We start from the raw sequence: 20,599 nt of genomic DNA on the forward strand, positions 1-20,599 counted from the left end.
TCCTGTGATATTTGTATCGTTGATAGTGACAGGTGAGGTGCCATTATTTTAAAAAAGGTGGTAAGGAGGGGCCATGGAACAAGAGAACAGTGAGCCTGAAGTCAGGCAGGCAAGTTGTTCGAATGGACAGGATATCCATCTATTTGGAAAGGTAAGGAATGATCAGGGAGAGTCACTGTGGCTTTGTACATGCACAATTGTGTTTCACTAACTTGAGTGAGTGTTTTGAAGTGACAAAGAAAATTGATTAAGCCAGGCGGTGAATGTTGTTTATATGGACATTCAACAAGGTTCCACAAAGCAGACTGGTTAGCAGGGTTAGATCACATGGAATGCAGGGAGAGCAAGCCATTACAAAACTACCTTGAATGTAGGAGACAGAGGATGATGATTGAGGGTTGCTTTGCGGACTGGAGGCCTGTGAGCAGCAGTGTGCTGCAGGGATGGATATTGGGCCCTTAAATAAATGACTTGGATGTGAATATATGAGATATGGTCAGTAGGTTTACAGAAGACACCAAAATTGGAGGTGTAGTGGACAGTGAAGAAGGTTAGTTCAGAATACAACAGGATCTTGATCAGATGGGCCATTGGAGCAAGGAATTGCAGACTGAGTTCAAATTAGATAAATGTGAGCTGTTATATTTTGGAAAGGCAAATCAGGGCAGGACTTATGCACTTAATGGTAAAGTCCTGGGGAACATTGCTGAACAATGGGACCTTGGAGTGCAGGTTCATAGTTCCCTGAAAGTAGAGTCACAGGTAGGCAGGGGAGTGAATGCAGCATTTGGTCCGCTCCCCGTTATTGGTCAATGCATTGAATGCAGCTGTTGTGATGTCATATTGTGGCTGGACAGGGCACTGATGAAGGCCCTTCTGGAATTCTGTTTTCAGTTCCAATCTCCCTGTTCTTGGAATAATGTTGAGAAACTTGAAAGGGTTCAGAAAACATTTGCAAGGACTTTCCTGGGGTTGGACGATTTGAGCTATTGGGAAAGGCTGAATAGGCTGGGACTATTTTCCCTGGAGATTTGGAGGCTGAGAGGTGATCTTATAAAGTCATGAAGGGCATGGATAAGGTGAGCAGTCAGGGACTTTTTCCCAAGTTCGGTGGCTCCAGAACGAGAGGGTACAGGCTTAAGGTGAGAGGGAAAAGATTTAAAGGGGATTTAAGGGGCATCGTGTTCATGTTGAGGGCATTGCAAGTATGGAATGAGCTGCCAGAGGAAGGGGTGGAGGCTAGTACAATTGCAGCATTTAAAAGGCGTCTGACTGGGTACTTGAAGAGGGAGGTTTTAGAGGGATAAGGGTGAACCGCTGGCAAATGGGACTCCATTAACGCTCTCCGTTAATGGTCAATGCATTGAATACAGAAGCTGGGACGTCATATTGTGGCTGGACAGGACGTTGATTAAGCCACTTCTGGAATTCTGTTTTCAGTTTGAATTTCCCTGTTCTGGGAAGGATGTTGTGAAATTTGAAAAGGTTTGGACAAGATTTACAAAAACGTTACCAGGATTGGAGGATTTGGGCTACAGGGAGGGGCTGAATAGGCTGGGGCTATTTTCTCTGGAGAGTCAAAGACTGAGAGGTGACTTCATTGAGATTTATAAAATCACGAGGCGCGTGGATAAGGTGAGCAGCTGGCATCCTTTTTCCTCAGGTTAGGTGGGTCCAAAACTAGAGCACATGGGTTTAAGTTGAGAGGGCAAAGATTTAAAAGGGATCGAACTGGCAACATTTTCAAGCTGAGTGTGGTGTGTGTATGGGAGGGGCTACCAGATGAAGTAGTGGAGGCTGATAAAATCACAACATTTAAAAGGCTTCCAATTGGGTACATGAATAGGAAGGGTTTTGATGGATACAGGCCAATAGATGGTAAATGGGAATTCATTAGTTTAGGATTCCTTGTTGGCACAGACGAATTGGACCGGAGGTCTGTTTCTTTGATCTTAATAAATTAAGATGCATTCCTCTCTTTTGTGCAGAGCTAGCTGAAGCACAGATAATTATCCTTGGAGCTGAGAAGGTGAAGCAGTGATTTTGACCTGGTGCCGATTTTGTTCCAAGGTCTTGAATTTGCAAAGAGAGAGAGGAATTGTTAACCCTGTCACAATTTTTAGTAACTACGTTCAAGTAATTGGCAAATAATACAAGGTGAAAATGTGAACACTATTTTACTCAGTAAGTTCTGAGCATCTGGAACAGTCTGAACGACACAGATTCAGCAGGTATTTTGAAACAGACTTGGAATTTTACTTTTTAAGGAAAGATTTGGGGGGGGTGGGAGGGGACTTGGGACAGATTTGCACCATCTCCAGAGGGAGAGAGGACAGCTCCAATGGGCTGAATAGCCCCCAGCCCCTGTGCTCTGTGATACTGCCCCATTCACTGTGAATGATGAAGCTCATCCCAGAGCAGAGAGAGGGAGGAGCTCACCTCTCAATCGGCGCCGGCTTGATTAACGGCAGCTCCAGACCAATAGGAGGAGAGTCTGTGTGGTCCTGCAGCCAATGGGAGTGAATGAGGGGTGTGGCCAGCAAGACGACACCTGTCCATGAGCTGTGCTGGTGCAGTGTCACTGGGTGGGGGTGGGAGAGACAGCAGGGACTGGGACAGAGGCTGTTGGACCTGAATTACAAACTCCCGGTAAATTAAAACCAAAAGAACTGCAGATGCTGTAAATCAGAAACAACAACCAGGAGGGTCTGGAGAAGCTCAGCAGGTCTGGCAGCATCTGTGACGAGAAATCAGAGTTAACGTTTCAGATCCGGTGTCCCTTCCACAGAACAGATGTTACTGAGGAAAAAAAAGTCCGTTTATGTGCAGAAGATAGTGTGGGGGGATGGGGGCAAGATAAAAGGAGTAAAGGTGGGGATAGAGTGAGAAGAGCGGTTGGATAAAGGAGTGGATAACGATCTGACTGGGGGAGGGTGACTAGCTGTTAATGGAGACTATTAGTGGCTAACCATAGGTAGTGTGTAATGACAGGCTGTGACATGAGGTGGCTACGACATGAGGTTGTTAACCTGTGGTTAGCCACTAACTGTCTCCATTGTAAGCTGTTGCCCACCTATATCACTGCACGATTGGAGCTGCCGAGGACACAAACCTTTGGAATATCCTCCCTCACCCCCTCTGTCCGCCTTAAAGATGTATCTAAAAATCGTTCTCTTTAATCAACGTTTCCATCATCCGTGAAGCATTTTAGGAGATTTGTCAATGTGAAAGGCTCCATACAATGCAGGTAGTTGCTGTTATTGTCTGACATCAGGAGAAACAGGGATGAGCCCTCACTCTCTCTCTCATACCTGATGAACAGCAGCAAAAGCAGGAAGCACTGAGCATGCTCCAGCCCACAATGGGCCTCGGATTATTGATGTCAGCGCAGGACCAATAAGAGTCGGGGGAACGAGGCTGGAGGACCAGGATGTGCCAGTTGGTCCTTCAACCAATCGGAGTGAATGAGGGGCGGGACAATACTCAACCACGTGATAAACTTCACTGACAGCACAGTGTTGTTGTGGCCAAGGCATTGGAAATGTGTGAAGGTGCAGGGCAGGGGAAAGGAAAGACATAGACCAGAAAGAGAAGGAAATTTTCATGGTATGGGATGAGAGGTTTTACAGAACTTAGTGCACATTGTGAATCACAAATTTGAAAATCCCAAATTCTGCCCCATTTTCCCTCCTTATAATGCATTTTGCACTCCCTGAAATAGCAACTGTGTTTCTCCCTCCACAGATCCCAGTGATCAGTGCCAAAGCCCCATTGCCTGTGGAGAGGGTGATGTTTGATTTCCCTGTCCAGCTGCAGTTCATGTGGTGAAGGTGCTCCCACAATGTGGTTGGGTAAGTGCTGTTATAGATTATACACTCAGCAATATTGAAGAGTTGACAATGTATGTGCAAATCAGCAACAGTTTGTTTTTTTTAATCATGTTTATAATTTCACAGAAATACTATTGAAAAATTCTGGCATAAGGCCACAGATTGAGATACTAGGTCAAGTGATCAAAAGCATTGCCAAATGAGCAGGTTTTCGAGAACACCTTAAAAGAGGAAAGCAGGTCTGAGAGGGTTCAGGTGGGAATTCCAGACAGTGTTGCCTTGGCAACAGTAGAAACAGCCAGACAGGTGAAGCAATGAATAAACACAAATGAGTTGTCAAGGTCTTGCAGGGTGTGTGGTGCAGGGAGACAGGGATGTTCACAGGGTGAGAATTTTAAATTGTTGCCTGTAAATAGGAGCCTTTCGATGGATCAACTAGTTTTGGTACAAGTGAGCACTTGGGCAGGAGGGTTTAAGATACTCTTGAGATTACATGTAAGTTGAATGTGGGAGGCTGGCCAAGAGTGTTTGGATAATTAAGTCTGGAGATAAATACTCGTCCATCCCTGCATTCAGTAAATGAGCTGAGACTAGGGTGGAGTTGGGTGATGTCACCAATGAAGAAAGTGTGTTTTTGGAGTTGGGCTCTTCCTCCACATCACCCCCACCTCCCTCCCCTCACCAAATCACAGGTATTGTTCCTTGTTCTGTCTGTCTGTCTTTTCTGGTTATGTCCTTCTCTCCCATTCTGCTACGAAGTAATATTTTGACCTCACCGTTGTTGGAAAAACCTACTCCATCCCCACTCTCCCATTCCTTTCTAAATTCCTTGTATGTGGTGTCCCTCAAGGATCGATTCTTGGTCCCTCCTGTTTCTCACCCACATACTGTCAGGAGGTGACATCGTCCAAAAGCATCGTCTGAGGGTTCACATGTACACTGACAATGCCTAGCTCTCCCTCCCCATCATCCCTCTCCATTACTCAGTTATCAAACTGCTCATCACACTCCCACTACGCGATTGGCTGCAATTTCCTGCAACGGAACATTGAAATGGTTAGACCCATTGCCTTCAGTTGCTATTACAAATTCCTTTCCCTTACTGCTGAGCCCCTCCCTCTCCCTGAGAACTGTGTGAGGCAGAACTACACTCTTCACAATATTGCTCTCATATCTGTAACCCCAAGGTGACCTTCTGATCAGGTATCTACACAATCACAAACACCAGGAATTCCAATCTCTAAAACGTTGCTTCCCCCCCCCCCTTCACCCCAGCTCCATTGCTACTGAAACCCCTGACCCGTGTTGATGTTGCCTTAAACTTGACGAATCTAAAACAGAACCCTTGACTATCCGAGTATCTGATTCCAGATCCCTCATGATGGGAAACATCCTCTCAGTATTTACCCTGTCAAACTCCTTAAGAATCCTGCATGTTACAATGAGATCACCTCTCATTCTTCCCAAATCCAGTGAGTAGAGTCCCAACATTTTCAGCCTTTTCTTAAAAGATAATCCCTACAAGCCAGGGATCATCCCAGTTAATCTTTTCTGAAATGCCTCGGATGAAATTATGTATTCCCTTAAATAAAGGGACCAAAACTTCTGTCATTACTCCAGATGTGGTCTCACTCGCACTTTGTAAAGTTACTCTCAGGTATATACTCCAAACACTTACACTGAAAACTCCTTGTAATAAGAAACAACGTTCCATTCCCCATCCTGATTCCCTGTTATAACTGTTTCCTACGCAATTACCCCTGGTCCCTTTGTGGTGCAGCTTTCGACAGTTTCCACCATTTACATAGCACTCTGTTCTTTTATTATCTCCTCCAAAATGAGCAACTTCACAATTTCCCAAATTATGCTCCATTTGCTAACTTGTTGCCCACTTCTCCAATGAATCCCTCTCTGTAAACTGTTTATAATCCTTTTGGAACTTTACCGTTCTGCCTTTTCTCAGAGATTTCCCCGCTCATTCTTCTAAACATTTCCTGGGAGCACTGGGCAGTGGGAAGCAGTTGTTACCTTTTCAGAGAGACTCTTTGGAATGACTGGGAGGAGCTTGCTGCTCATGGGTCAGAATGGAGACAACTTGCCCATCGAGCTGCATGAGCCTTTCACCCCCACCCCCCCCCGTCTAATTGATGAGGCACAGCAGCAGCACGGAAGGAAAGAAAAGGAAGCACACATCCTGCTCTCCACATCGCACTGACTCTTGAAACATTGTGTCCCATGTGTCAAAGATCTGCCCTGTTCAGTCACATGAAGACCCAGTGTGGAAACTCACAGAAACCCATACAGATTTCCCCCTGAACTAACTGCTGACCCCCACAAGGGGTAATGTGTCCAGTCATCCTGGGCCAGGAGGAGGGGGTGGTGAGAGTTTCTTAAATGAACTGACAGTGACAGTTTTATAAACGTGTATTACAGGTGGACATTCAGATGGTAATCTCAGTAATTGTAACGCCAAACTGTGACAAAATTACTCAATTCATCAGGAGCTGGATATTCACATTGTGTGTGAGTATTGTATTCCAGCTCATTCCCATTTGCTGCATAAATGTCCTCTTTTGAATCACCCCACACTCTCAGTAGATCTCCCCCAAGTCTTCAATATGTGTCCTGTAATCCTTTTCTGATGAACTCATGAGTGTAAGGTGGATTATTCTAAATCTGTAAACCCCTCTGTCACAGGGCACCCGCAATTTCCTCTGCTACAACGAGAACAATCTGTTTCCCCAAACCCCTGATTCCCCAATGTCTGTTTGCTCCCTATAAGGCACACATCAGGATTGTGTTGGAACATTCTCCACTTGCCTGCATCAGTGCAGACACCAACAATATTAAAGTGAACATCCTCCAGGACAAAGCACTGTGCCTGAGTGGTGTCCCATCCACCACCTTCAGCATTCCCTCTCCCCATCCCCAGGGTACAGTGGCATCACTGTGTAAAAGGTAGTCAGCATTGTCCTCCCAGACCATAGGGCTGCTGTCTCATTAGGGAGAAATGTCTGGTGGTGGGTTTAACCTGAAGGTTACCACAGCCCAGGCAAGGGGAGAGGTTGAGAACAAGAGTCCATCTATTGTAGATGGATATTCTTGATATGTATTAACAACACCCATGTCTCTGCAACTAAAATCCCCCATTCCTTGTACCATCCTGGTAAATCTCCTGTGCCCCCTCTCAGGGACCCTGCCATCCTTCCCAATGTGTGGGTGATCTCTGGTTTGCACAGACCCAGCTGCTCTGTGTTCCTGTGGGTGATGTCATCATCGAGCAACAGTTGCATTGAACCTCACTGTCTGTAAGGGTGGGAGACACAGAAATCCCGGTAGCATTTGAGATGTATTTAGTGTGCACTTGCAATGCCATGATAGATGAGACTTTTCCACAATTATTGGAAAATAGATGAGGACAGTTAGGTGGTAGTTTTCTTTGTCACAGACCCGATGTACTACCAGAGCCTTTTTCTGTTCTGTAGACCGCTAAGATGTTTATTATAGGAATATGACAAGCTCCATTGGACTTCAGGTCAGAAAGGGTGATACTAGAGTAGATGACAGATGATTGGCCGATGTTTTGGGAGGAAAAGGAGATTGAGAGGTTTAAGGAAGAATTCAGAAGCTCAGCACAGAATCGGAAAGGGCCGTCATCAAGTGAGAAATAAACATTGGGAATCCTGAAGGCTGGAAATAAAAAAGGCACATATAGCAGAGCTTTGAGAGACTGGAGGGGGTTAGAGATAGGGAGAGTAATGAAGCTGGAGGAGATGAAAGTTGGAGAGGATTCTGAGGATTGAGGATGTTACAGAGATAGAGATATTTCTGATAGACTTTTTTGAGTTTTGAGGCTGGAGAGGAATTATCGAGATAAGGAAGAGTTGTAAGACTGGATGAGGTGGCATTGACGGAGAGTTCCGAGCATAGAGGAATTTACAGAGATAACGAGCGATAGAGTCAGAACGTTATACAGCACTGACACACACCCTGTGTTCCAACCAGTCCGTGTCAACCATAAATTCGAACTGAACTAATCGCATCTACCTCCACTTAGTCCAAATCCATCCAAGCATTCCCTATCGATATACAGGTCCAAATGCTTTTTCCTCTTAGAATCCCATTCCCCTACCGTTTTACTCTACATTTACCCCTTACTAATTCACTAAACCCAATCATCCCTGAACACTATGGGCAATTGAGGACTGCCAGTTCACCTACCCTGTACATCTGTGGCTTGTGGGAAGAAACGGGAGCACCTGGAGGAACTCACGCTGACACGGGGAAGCATATCCAAACTCCGCATGGACAGCCACCCAATGCAGGAATTGAACCTGTGTCCAGTGCTAACCATTGAGCCACTGTGCCACCCTTAAATTGTAATTGTATTCACAGCTACCACGTCCTCTGCTAGTTTATTCCACATGTGAATCACTCTCTGTACAAAAACAAAAAGTAAAATCCGGAACGTCTTTTTAGGGTCTTCCTTTTCTCACCCACTCTTGAATCGCGCCCCCTCCTGGAAAGGGCACCTGCTGTTCACATTACCTATACTCTTCAGGATTTTATAAACCTCCAATAAGGTCACCCCTCAGCCTCCTACACCCCAGTGAAAGAGGTCCCAGCCTACCTAGCCTCTCCTTATAACCGAAAGCATCCATTCCCATCAACATCCTGGTAAATCTCTTCTGAACCCGCTCCGACTTAATAACATCTGTCCTATAACAGCACAACCTGAACTGAGCACAGTATTCCAGAAGAGGCCTCACCAACATCCTGTACAACCTCAATGTAATGTCCCAACTCCTATACTCAAAGGTGTGAGCAATGAAGGCAAGTGTGCTATACATCTTCTGAACAACCCTGTCTACATGTGACATAAACTGCAAAGATCTGAACCCCGAGGTCTCTTTGTTCTATATCACTATGCAAGGCCCGATCAGTGTAAGTCCTGCCCTTTTATCAAGATGAAATATTTGGCATTTATTCCAATCCAGAACATCCTTCTAGTATAAAGGCAATAGAAGTATACTTAAGAGGAAAATCAGTAAGGCAAAAAGGGGACAGGACACAGTTTTGGCGAATAGGGTAAGGACAATCCAAAGGGTTTTTATAAATACATTAAGAGCAAATGGGTTACTAGAGACAGAATAGGGCTCCTCAAGGATCAGCAAGGCAGCCTGTGTGTGGATCTGCAGGCGATGGGGTGGGGAGGGGATACTAAACAAGTATTTTGCATCAGCATTTACTGTGGAGAAGGATATGGAAGATATAGAATGTTGGAAATCGATGGTGACACCTTGAAAAATGTCCATATTACAGCGAAGGTGGTACTGGATGTCTTGGAACGCAGAAAGGTGGATAAATGCCCAGGATTTCATCAGGTGTGTCCTAAAATTCTGTAGGAAGCTAGGGAAGTGATTGCTGGGCCCCTTGCTGAGATTTTTGTATCAGCGATAGTCACAGCTGAGGTGCCAGAAGACTGGGGGTTGGTTAATATGACGATACTGTTTAATGAAGGCGGTTTGGACAAGCCCGGGAACTACAGACCTGTGAGCCTGATGTTGGAGGGAACCCTGAGGGAGTGGATTTGCATGTATTTGGAAAAGCAAGGACTGATTAGGGATAGTCAGCATGGCTTTGTGTGCGGGAAATCATGTCACTTACTTGACTGAGCTGTTTTATGAAGAAGTAAGAAAGTGGATTTTTGAGGGCAGAGCGGTAGATGGGATCTATATGGACTTCAGTAAGGCGTTCGACAAGGTTCGCCATGGAAGACTAGTTAGCAAGATGAGATCTCACCATACCAGGAGAACTAGCCATTTGGAATATAGAACTGCCTCAAAGGTAGAAGACAGAGGGTGGTGGTAGAAGGTTGTTTTTCGGACTGGAGGACTGTGACCACTGGAGTGCCACAAGGGTCGGTGCTGGGTCCACTACTTCTCATCATTTACATAAATGATTTGGATGTGAACATAGGAGGGATTGTTAGTAAGTTTCCAGGTGACACCAAAATTGGAGGTGTAGTGGGCAGTGAAGAAGGGTAACTCAGGTTTCAATGGGATCTTGATCAGATGGGGAAATGGGCTGAGGAGTGGCAGATGGAGTTTAATTTAGATAAATGTGAGGTGCTGCTTTTTGGAAAAGCAAAGCCTAGCAGGACTGATAGACTTAATGGTCAGGTCCGAGGGAGTGTTACTGAGCAAAGTTTCCTTACAGTGCAGGTTCATAATTCCTTGAAAGTAGAGTCGCAGGTGGATAGGATAGTGAAGGTGATTGGTATGATTTACATTATTGGTCAGAGCAGTGAGTACAGGAGTTGGGCAGTCATGTTGTGGCTGTACAGGACATTGGTTTGGCCACTCTTACAATATTGAGTGCAATTCTGTTCTCCACCTATCAGAAGGATGTTGTGGAACTTGAAAGGTTCAGAAAAGATTGGTGGCAGAATATTCTTTAAAGGGTAGAATAACCAGTGGGAGGTCATTGGACATTGGTACCAATGACACAGGAAGAGAAAAAGATAGGTCCTGATGAGAGAATATAGCAAATTAGCCTGGAATATAAAAAAGTAGATACTCGGTCGTAATATCTGAATTACTCCCAATGCTACATGCTCGTGAGAGTAGGAATAGCAGGATGGAGGAGATGAATGATTGGCTAAAGATCTGGTGTAGGGCAGAAGGATTCACATCTTTTGGTCATTGAATTCTCCTCTGGAGTAGAAGTGACTTCAATAAGAAGGATGGATTGTCCCTGAATTGGAAGGTGACTAATATCCAGGCAGGGAGATTTGCTAGTACTACTCGGGAGGCATTAAACCAGTGAGGGAGTGGGGGTAAACCTAAAGAGATAGTGAGAAAGGAGGTAAGTCTGAGGCTGGTACAGTTCAGAAATCAAACAGTCAAGGCAGAACGCGGTAGAACCGAGCAGTTACACTGCATTTACTTCAATGCAAGAGGCCTGACAGGGAAGGCAGATGAGCTCAGGTTATGGTTTGAACATGGGACTGGGATATCATCGGTATTATAGAAATATGACTCAGGGATGGATGTGACTGGCAGCTGTATGTTCCAGGGTATAGATGCTATAGGAAGGATAGAAAGGGGGACAAGAGAGGAGGACGAGTGGTGTTTTTGGTTAGGGATAGCATTAGAGTTGTGCTTGGGGACGATATTCATGGGAGTAAGTTCAGTGAAATTATTTGGACGGAACTGGGAAATAAGAAAGGATTGATCACCTTATTGTTAATATCTGCGTGTGTTTCATCTGATTGCTCTGGTTTCCTCCCACTATGTAAAGATGTGCAGGTTAGGTGGATTATCCAGGCTGAATTACCCACAGTGTTCAGGGATGTGCAGGTTGGGTGGATTATCCAGGCTGAATTACCCACAGTGTTCAGGGATGTGCAGGTTAGGTGGATTATCCATGGGAAAGGCAGCATTACATGGGTAGGGTGGGAGTCTCTGAGGGTCAGTGCGGATGTGATGGGCTGAATGACCTGCTTCCCCACTGTCTGGATTCTCTGATAATTATAATAGTTTTAAAATAGTTCCAAAAAAGAATAGACCAGATCTAAAAGTTGCTGTTCTAAATTGGATAAAGGTGCATTGTGATTGAACAAGATAAAATCTTTCAATACTTCTTTGCTATTCCCAGGTAAAGGGACGGCTGAAAAGTGGGAACGTAACATAAGGAATAGGAGCAGGAGGAGGCCATCTGGCCCCTCCAGCCTGCTCTGCCATTCAATAAGATCAGGGCTGATCTCAGCTCCACTTTACTGCTCTCTCCCATAACCTTTAATTCCTTTCCTGTTCGTAAATCTACATTTTGACCTAAAGACATTCAAGATGAAAGTCTCAACTGTTTCAATCAGCTGGGAATTCCACAGATTCACAACCCTTTAGCTGAAGAAGTTTCTCCTGAACTCAGTCCTAAATCTGATACCCCCTTATTTTGTCGCTATGCACCATAGTTTGTCCAGTCCACAGTGGAAATGACCTCCCTGCTTCTATCTTATCTACTCCTTTCATAATTTTATATTTTTCCTATACAATCTCCCATTATTCTAAATTCCAATGAGGATCATGCCAGTTTTGTCAATCTCTGCTCAGAAGGCAACCCTTTCAACTCCAGACTCAAACTAGTGACCCTGCTCTGCACCCCCTCCAGCGCCATTACATCCTTCCTGAAGTAGGGGACGAAAACCTGTACACAGTACTCCAGGTGTGGCCTCCCCAGCCCCCTGTACAGCTGCAGCATAACCATCCCTCTAGCAATGAAGGACAATATTCCCTTCACTGCCTTAATTACCTGCTGTACCTGCAAACCAGCTTCCTGTGATTCATGCACAAGGACACCCAGCTCCCTCTGCACAGCAGCCTGCTGCATGTTTTCACCATTTCATCATCCAGTTTGCTGTTAGTCCGACCCAAATGGATGACCTCACATATCCCAACATTGTCCTCCATCTGCCAGACCCTTAACCACTCAATTAACCTCTGTATCCCTGTGCAGACTGACAGTGGCCTCTGCACACATTGCTCTACCACTCATCTTAGTGTCGTCCACTTTTCATGAATCCATGCTGTGTCTGCTCGATGAGACAATTTCTATCCACATAGCTCACTATTTCTTTCTTGAGAGATCAGACATTTCCCCCACTACAGAAGTTATGCTGACACGTCCATTTTAAAATATTGGCATCATATTTGCAGCTTTCCAATCTGTTAGAACCGTCCCAGAGTCAGCAAATTTTAGTGAATTATCACGAGTGTATTTGCTATTTACCCACTGCCATTCCTTACAGTCCCCGGGGATGCATTCCATCACGGCCAGGAGACCCATCTACCTTTCGGCTGGTATCTTTCCCAGCACTGCCTCTTTACTGAGAATGATTGATTGATTGTTTCTCTGTCTTCATCTGCCATTGCCCCCATAGGCCTGCGACAATGAGTATATAGACAGTATGTTCCTGTTAAGGCCGAGGCTGGGAGGTGTAAGGAATGCTGCTGTCAAGAGGAATTGTGGCTCTGGTCAAGAAAATGAAGGAGGGATATGGCAAGTCCAGACAGCTGGGTTTGTGTGAATACCTAGAGGTATATAGGGGCAGTAGGAGTATACTCGAGGGAAACTAAGAGGGCAAAAAGGGGACGAGAGAGCTTTGTGAAATGGGTTTGGGGAAAATCCAAAGAGATTCTAGAAATACACTAAGGACAAAAGAGTAACCAGGCAGAGAATAGGGACCCTCAAAGATCAACAAAATTGTCTATGGATCTGCAGGAGGCAGGAGAGATACTATCTGCGTATTTCATGTCCGCTTTTACTGAAGGAGGATATGGAAGTGAGAGAGTTTGGAGAAATAAATAGGGATAACTTGACAAGTGTCCATATAAGTTATGAGGCACTGGAACTTGTATAATGCATCAAGATTGATAAATCCCTGATACATGATCAGGTGAATCCCAGAACTTTGTGGGAAGCTAGGGAAGTGATAGTTGGGTCCCTCGCTGAGATATTTGTATCACCGAGGTGCTGGAAGACTGGCGCCATTATTTGAGAAAGGTGATGAGGAAAAGTCAGGGAACAATACACTGGTGAGCCTGGAGTCAGGTAAGTTGTTGGAAGGGCTTCTCAGGGATAGGATTTAGATGTAATTGGAAAGGTAAGAAATGATTAGGGACAGTCAGCATGGCTTTGTGTATGGAAATCACTAACTTGGACTTCAGAAAGACATTCAAGGTGGAAGAACTAGCTATTTGGATATAAAATTGGCTGTAAGGTTGGAGACAGAGGGTAGTGGTGAAGGGTTGCCTTTCGGACTGGAAGCCTGTGATGAGCAATATGGTGTAAGGATCGGTGCAGGGTTCACTGCTTTTCATCATTTATATCAATGATTCCTTTGGTTCGTGACTTTACATAGACACCAAATTGGATCGGGAGGAAGTGGATCGGGAAGAAGGTTACCTCAGAGTACAATGGGACTTCAATCAAATGGGCTGGGGAGTGGCAGGTGGAGTGAATTCAGATAAATGTGAGGTGCTGCATTTTGAAAAAACAAATCAGGGCAGGACTTATACATTTAATGGGAAGGTCCTGGGGAGTGTTGTTGAACAAAGAGACCTTGTCGTGCAGGTTGATAGTTCTTTGAAAGTGGAATCATGGATAGGCAGGGTAGTGAAGGAGGCGTTTGGTGTACTTGGTCAGTGCATTGAGTATTGGAGTTGGGACATTGTTTTGCAGCTCTACAGGACATTGATTCAGCCACATCTGGAATTCTGCTTTCAGTCCTGGTCTCCCTGCTGTAGGAGTGATATTACAGAACATGAAAGGATTCTGAAAAGATGTGCAAAAGTGTTGCCAGGGTTGAGGATTTGAGCTATAGGGAGAGGCTGAATAGGCTGGGGCTGTTTTCCCTGGAGCATCGGATGCTGAGAGATGACCTTCGAGGTACATAAAATCGTGAAGGACATGGATAGGGTGAACAACCAGGGTCTTTTCCCAAGGTTAAGTGAGTACAAAACTAGAGGGCACAAGCCTAAGGTGTGAGGCAAGAGATTTTAAAGGGATCTTAGGGGCAATGTTTTCAAGCTGAATATGGAATGAGCTGCCAGAGGAAGTGTGGAGGCTGGTACAATTACAACATTTGAAAGGCATCTGACTGGGTACGTGATTAAGAAAAGTTTAGAAGGATATGGGCAAAGTGCTGGCAAATGGGACAAGATTAATTTGGGATAAATGGGTGGCATGGATGAGTTGGATTGAATGGTCTGTTTCTGTGCTGTACATCTCGGAATTTAACTATTTGAGGATAAATTTGGAGTGCTACGGGTAAATGGGAGGGGAGGAAGGGCAGATTGGCAGCATGTCCAGAGGGAGAGAGTATAGCCGCAATGGGCTGAATAGCCCCCAACCCCTGTGCTCTGTGATACTGCCCCATTCACTGTGAATGATGAAGCTCATCCCAGGGCAGAGCCACAGACATATACAGCACGGAAACAGACCCTTCAGTCGAACTCGTCCGTGCCGACCAGATATCCTATCCTAATCTAGTACGATATGGCAGCAGTTGGCTCATATGCCTCTACACCCTTCCTATTCATACACATCCAGATGCCTTTCAAATGGTGTAACTGTACTAGCTGCCACCACTTCCCCTGACAGTAGCTTCCATACACGCACCACCTCTACATGAAAAAAGTAGTCTCTTGGGTCCCTTTTATATCTTTCCCCTCTCACCTTAAACCTATGCTCTCTAGTTCTGGACTCCCCCACCCCAGGGAAAAGACCTTGTCTATTTATCTCATCAATGCCTCCCATGATTTTATAAACCTCTCTATGAGGTTACCCCTCAGCCTCCCACACTCCTGGGAGGATCCCACCACACATGTCACAATGGGGCCTGGCTGATTGACGGCAGCTTCAGACCAATAGGAGACTAGATGTAATCCTCCAGCCAATGGGAGTGAATGAGGGGTGTTGCCAACAGGCCAGCATGTGACCATGAGCTGTGCAGGTGCAGTGTCACTGGGCAGGGGTTGGGAAGAGACCCAGTGAGTGTGAAGGGAGTGGGAGAGAAATGGAGTTAGTGTGGACTGGGAGGGTTTATAAACTCATGATGTAGGCTGCTAGACCTGAATTAGAAACTCCCAGTAAATGAAAACCAAAAGAACTGTGGATGCTTAAATCAGAAACAACAACCAGAATATACTGGAAAAGCTCAGCAGGTCTGGCAGCACCTGTGAAGAGAAATCAGAGTTAACATTTTGGATCCGCTGACCCTTCCTCAGAACTGATGTCACTGAGAAAAAATGTCAGTTTATATGCAGAAGGTAGGGGTTAAGGAGTAAATGATAGGTGGTGATATAGTCCAAAAAGAGATATAGCAGCAATTGGACAAAGGAATGAATAATGATCTGGCTGGGGGAGAGTGAATAGATGTTAATGGAGACTGTTAGTGACTAACCATAGGTAATGTGTAATGGCAGGCTATGTAATAACAAGGCCTGGTGTGTGGGGTGGGGCACTAGGGCGCAAGGACGTGGGAGACTTAGGACCTAAAATTAATGAATTCAGTTTTAAGGTCAGAGGCCTGAAGGGTCCTCCAAGTACAAAATGAGGTTTGTTCTTCCAGCTTACGTTAAAGTTTGGCGCAGGAGAAGTACAGCCGGTCAGACAGTATCCAAGGAGCAGGAGAATTGACATATTGGGCCTGAGCCCTTCAGCAGGATTCTGAGTGGGAAAGAGGGTTGACAGATAATAGGATGTGTGTGTGGGGCTGGCGAGAAGGTAGTTGGGAAGGCGATAGGAAGATGCTGGTGGAGGGTAATGGTGAGAGGGTGGAGTGGGTAATTAAGAAGGAAGATGGACAGGTGGGACTGTTCAAGAGGGTGGTGCTGAGTTGGAGGGCTGGATCTGGGATATGGTGGGGGGAGGGGAAATGATGAAACATTGATTCTGTACTTAAAGGGTCCCAAGGTAGAAGATGAGGTATTCTTGCTCCAGGAGTCATGTAGCTAGGATTTTGTGGTGGAGGTGGCCCAGGACATGCATGTCCTTGGCAGAGTGAGAGGGTGGGTTGTAGAAATGGTTGACCACAGGACAGTGGGGTTGATTGGTGCACGTCTCCCAGAAAGGTTCCCTGAAACATTCTGCAAGTTGGCGTCCTGTCTCCCCATTGTAGAGAGCAATGAACACAATAGATGAGGTTATTCAATGTACAGGAAAATCTCTGCTGGATGTGGAAGGGACCTCTGGTGTCTTGGATGGAGGTGAGGGGAAGGTGTGGGCACAGGTTTCACACCTCTTGCAATGGCAGGCAAAGGTGTTGGGAGTGGAGGATGGGTTGGTGGGGAGCATGGATCTAATGCGGAAGTCACAGGGAATGGTCTCTGAGGAATGCTGAAAGGGGTGTGGAGGGAAAGATATCTCTGTTGGTGGGGTCTGATTGTCGGTGGTGGAAATGGCAGAGGATGATGTGTTGTATCTGGCTGAAAAGCGGGGACTTGGGGGTTCTATCCTTGCTGCGGTTGGAGGGGTGGGGTTCAAGAGCAGAGGTGCAGGAAGTGGTGGAGATACACTGAAGGGTATTGTTGACCTCATGGGAGGGGAAATTGCTGTCCTTGAAATACAGGGCCATTTGGTATGTTCTGGAGTGTTCTGCATCAAGCTTCCCTGGAACACTGCATTAAGAATGAGACAGATGTTGGCCAGGGAACAGGCTCGTGTGTTAAAATGGCAGGCAGCTGGAAGCTCGGTCTGTTTTTGTCTGAGAGAGAGCACAGATTTGTCCAGGTTGCACTTCGTCTCTTTATAGGGACTGTCAGATTTAGTCCCAATCACCCACTTCATGATGCTAACCTGTAAACTCCTTATTTTCAATTCCCTGCAGCTCCTTATAAACACAAATTCCAGTACCGTTTTAGGTGGAATGTTCCAGATTCTAACAACTGTCTGTTCACCCAGAAACTGCTGAGGTCCATGTTGACTCTGGGGCTACAAAGGATTGAATTGAAAGATGAGATTCTTTTCCTGAGCTCCCATTGAGATGTATTGGAACAGTACAGGAGGCTGAGGGCAGTGTAGGTGTGAGCAGACAATGAAAATGACAGGGCTGCACTGTGAGGGCTGCTTGGCTCAATGAGTGTTTTGGAGTTGGGTGTAAACAGGGAGAAGGTGAAGCTGAAACTCCGTTTTGTTTCAGCCCATTCAGAAATTCACATGGTCCCAAAGGGAACAGCCAGTTTGTAAGCGATACCTGTGGAAATTTTGTAACAGTTTTTAAGGTATAACGTATCAACTTAAGTAAAGAATACGGGATTTTGATTACAATGTTTGAAGGGTAGGAAGATTGCTCGCTCATTTAAATTCTCTAAATGGGAGTAACTAGCTGAATCTAGAGAGCCTGTGTGACCGGAGACCTCAGACCCATGGTGTGCTCCTCTTGTACAATGTGGGAAAATTAGGGATGTTTCCAGTGTCCCTGATGGGCTATGTGTGCAGGAAATGTGCCCATCAGCAGCTACTGGGAAACTGCTTTTCAGACCTGGAGCTGTGAGTGGACTCACTGTGGAGCATCTGCAATACTGAGAATGTTATGGACAGCATGTTCAGTGAGTTAGTCACACTGCAGGTGAGGGTTACACAGGCAGAAAGGGAATGGGGGACCATCAGATCAAGTAAAAGGCTCAGGAAGGAAGTGCAGGAGTTTCCAGTGGTTATTCCCTTCCCAAACAGATACTGTATACCGCTTGGGATTCGTGTGGGTGTGTGCGTATGTGTTGGTCTCAGAGGCAATCAGCAACAGCCAGGTTCATGACACCGTAGATAGCTCTGCTGCCCAAAACGGGAAGAAAGATAGTGACAGGGGATTCAATAGTCAGTGATACAGACAGGCACTTCTATGGCCACAGCCATGAATCCAGGATGGTATGTTATCTCCCTGATGATAGGATCCGCGATATCATGGTGCAGCTACAGGATATTCTGGAGCTGGAGGGTAAACAGCCCGTGGTTGGAGAACACATCAATACCAACGACAGCATGAAACAAAGGGATGAGTGTTTGAAAGCTGGATATTGGGAGAGCAGGGACACATTATAATGCAGCTCCTGAAATGAAATGATGTCAGACTTGCTCCCAGTGCCATGTGCTAGTGAGAGCAGGAATATGAGGGTAGATCAGCTGGATGTGTGCTTTGAGAAATGGTGTACCAGAGAAGGGTTTAGGTTCTTTCTGCATTGTGAGCGTTTCTGGGTTGGGTGGGACCTGTACCAGCCTGACCGGTTACCCTTGGGCAGGGCTGGGAGAAATCTCCTGGTGGGGGCTATTGCCAGTTCCATTGGTGAGGTATTAACTAGTCTGGCAGGGGGATGGGAGCTAAAGTGTCAGGTTAGATGGGTCAGGTTCAGAACAGGGAGTGGGAGGTAGAATATTAGTGATGTAGTCAGCGGCTCCGAAAACCAAAGGAAAGGAGGATTAAACGAGGATTGAGTCCCTCTTCATCCATCAGTCCTGACATCCCAGGAATCAGTCAACAAAATCTGGAGCTGTACAGCTCTCTGTCTCCAAGTGCTTCAGCAAAATGGTGGAAACCTGCATCCAAACCAAGAAGTGCTGGAGATCCCCAGCAGGTTGGGCAGTATCTGAAATGGTGACACCTGCAGGAAACATTGCAGCCTTGGTCATCTTTTTCACTGTCCACTAAACCTCCAATTTTGGCGTCATCTGCAAAATTACTAATACCTCCTGTGTTTACATTCAAATCATTGATATAAATGACGGAAAATAGTAGATACAGCACCAATCCTTGTGACACTCCACAGGCCTCCAGTCTGAAAAGCATCCCTCCACCACCACTCTCTGTCTTCTACTTTTGAGCCAGTTCTGTACTCAAATAGCTGGTTTCCGCTTTATTCCATGAGACCTAACCTTGCTGGCCAGTCTCCATGAGAAAGCTTGCCGAATGCCTTACTAAAGTCCACGTTGATCATGTCGACCAGTCTGCCCTCAACAATCATTTTTGTTACTTCTTCAAAAACCATTCTACCCCCGGAAAGCATAACAGTTACAGCACCAGAGTAATCAGCCCACCGTATCTGTGCAGATCATAATGCCATCCCAAACTAATTCCATCTGCCTGTAACATGATCCATATCCCTGATAACCTATGCCTGCTTATGTGTCTGTCCGAATGCCTCTTAAATTGTGTTTGTTTCTGCTTTTCCCATCTCCCAGGAGAATACATTCTAGTCACTTATCAACATCTGCACAAGACACTTGTCTGACACAACTCCCTTTAAACTTGCACAGATGTTGTTGGAAATGCTCAGCAGGTAATGCAGCATCTGGGAAGAAAAATCAGTTAAAGTTTCGGGTCTGGTCACCCTTCCTCAGATACGTTAACTCTAATTTCTTTTCACAGATGCTGCTAGACCTGCTGAGCTTTTCCAGAAACTTCTGTTTCTCTTCCTGGTTTACAGAATCTGCAGTTGTTACAGTTTTCATATCCTTTAAACTTTCCCCCTCTCCTCCAGAATTTGTCATTTCCACCTTGGAAAAAACTTCACATTATTCGTTTGGACTCCCCTGCCCTGGGAAAGAAAGAAACCATGACTATTCACCCGATCACTGCTCCTCATAATTTTATGAAGTTCGATAAATCCACCTAAAGTGTCCAGTGCTGCAGGGAAATAGCCTCAGCCTATTCAGCCTCTCCCTATGGTTCAAATGTTCGAATACTGGCAATACCCTAGTAAAACTTTTCTGAACTCTTGCAATTTCCCAGCATCTTTCCTATAGCAGGGAGACTGGAATTGAAAGCAGTCTGGGCATTTCAAAAGTGTCAAAAGTGTAAAAAGTGAGGTCTGCAGATGCTGGAGATCAGAACTGAAAATGTGTTGCTGGTTAAAGCTGGTTCCTGAGGAAGGGCTTATGCCCGAAACGTCGAATTTCCTGCTCCTTGGATGCTGCCTGACCTGCTGCGTTTTAACCAGCAACACATTTTCATTTCAAAAGTGGCCAAGCAAATAAACTGTGCAACCGAAACATGATCTCCCAGCTCCTATACTCAATGCACTGCCCAAAAACAGCTAGCATACTGCACACCATCTTCACTGACCTGTCTACCTCAACCACACTTTCAAGGAACTATCAACCTACACTGCACGGTCTGTTTGTTTGTCAACACTTCCCAAGGACTTGCTATTAAGAGGTTGACTCCTATTCTGATAACATCTTTCTGAAATCGGGGAGACTACAATTGAATGAAG

General features: G+C 45.6%; 1 long non-coding RNA gene across 3 annotated transcripts in view; it reads left to right on the forward strand.

Annotated features, from left to right (window-relative positions):
* Positions 1-20,599, forward strand: part of LOC132812778 (uncharacterized) — a 41,480-nt gene that overhangs the window by 19,914 nt on the left and 967 nt on the right. For 2 of the 3 annotated variants that reach the window (XR_009643774.1, XR_009643776.1), the window contains exons 5-6: positions 3,745-3,851; positions 6,264-6,340. This is a non-coding gene — a long non-coding RNA (uncharacterized LOC132812778). Of the gene's footprint in view, positions 1-3,744; positions 3,852-6,263; positions 6,341-20,599 lie in introns of those variants that run through there. The other variant, XR_009643775.1, reaches the window with a different exon arrangement.

The sequence above is a fragment of the Hemiscyllium ocellatum genome, unplaced genomic scaffold (assembly GCF_020745735.1).
Source record: "Hemiscyllium ocellatum isolate sHemOce1 unplaced genomic scaffold, sHemOce1.pat.X.cur. scaffold_298_pat_ctg1, whole genome shotgun sequence".
Classification (NCBI taxonomy): Eukaryota; Metazoa; Chordata; class Chondrichthyes; order Orectolobiformes; family Hemiscylliidae; genus Hemiscyllium; species Hemiscyllium ocellatum.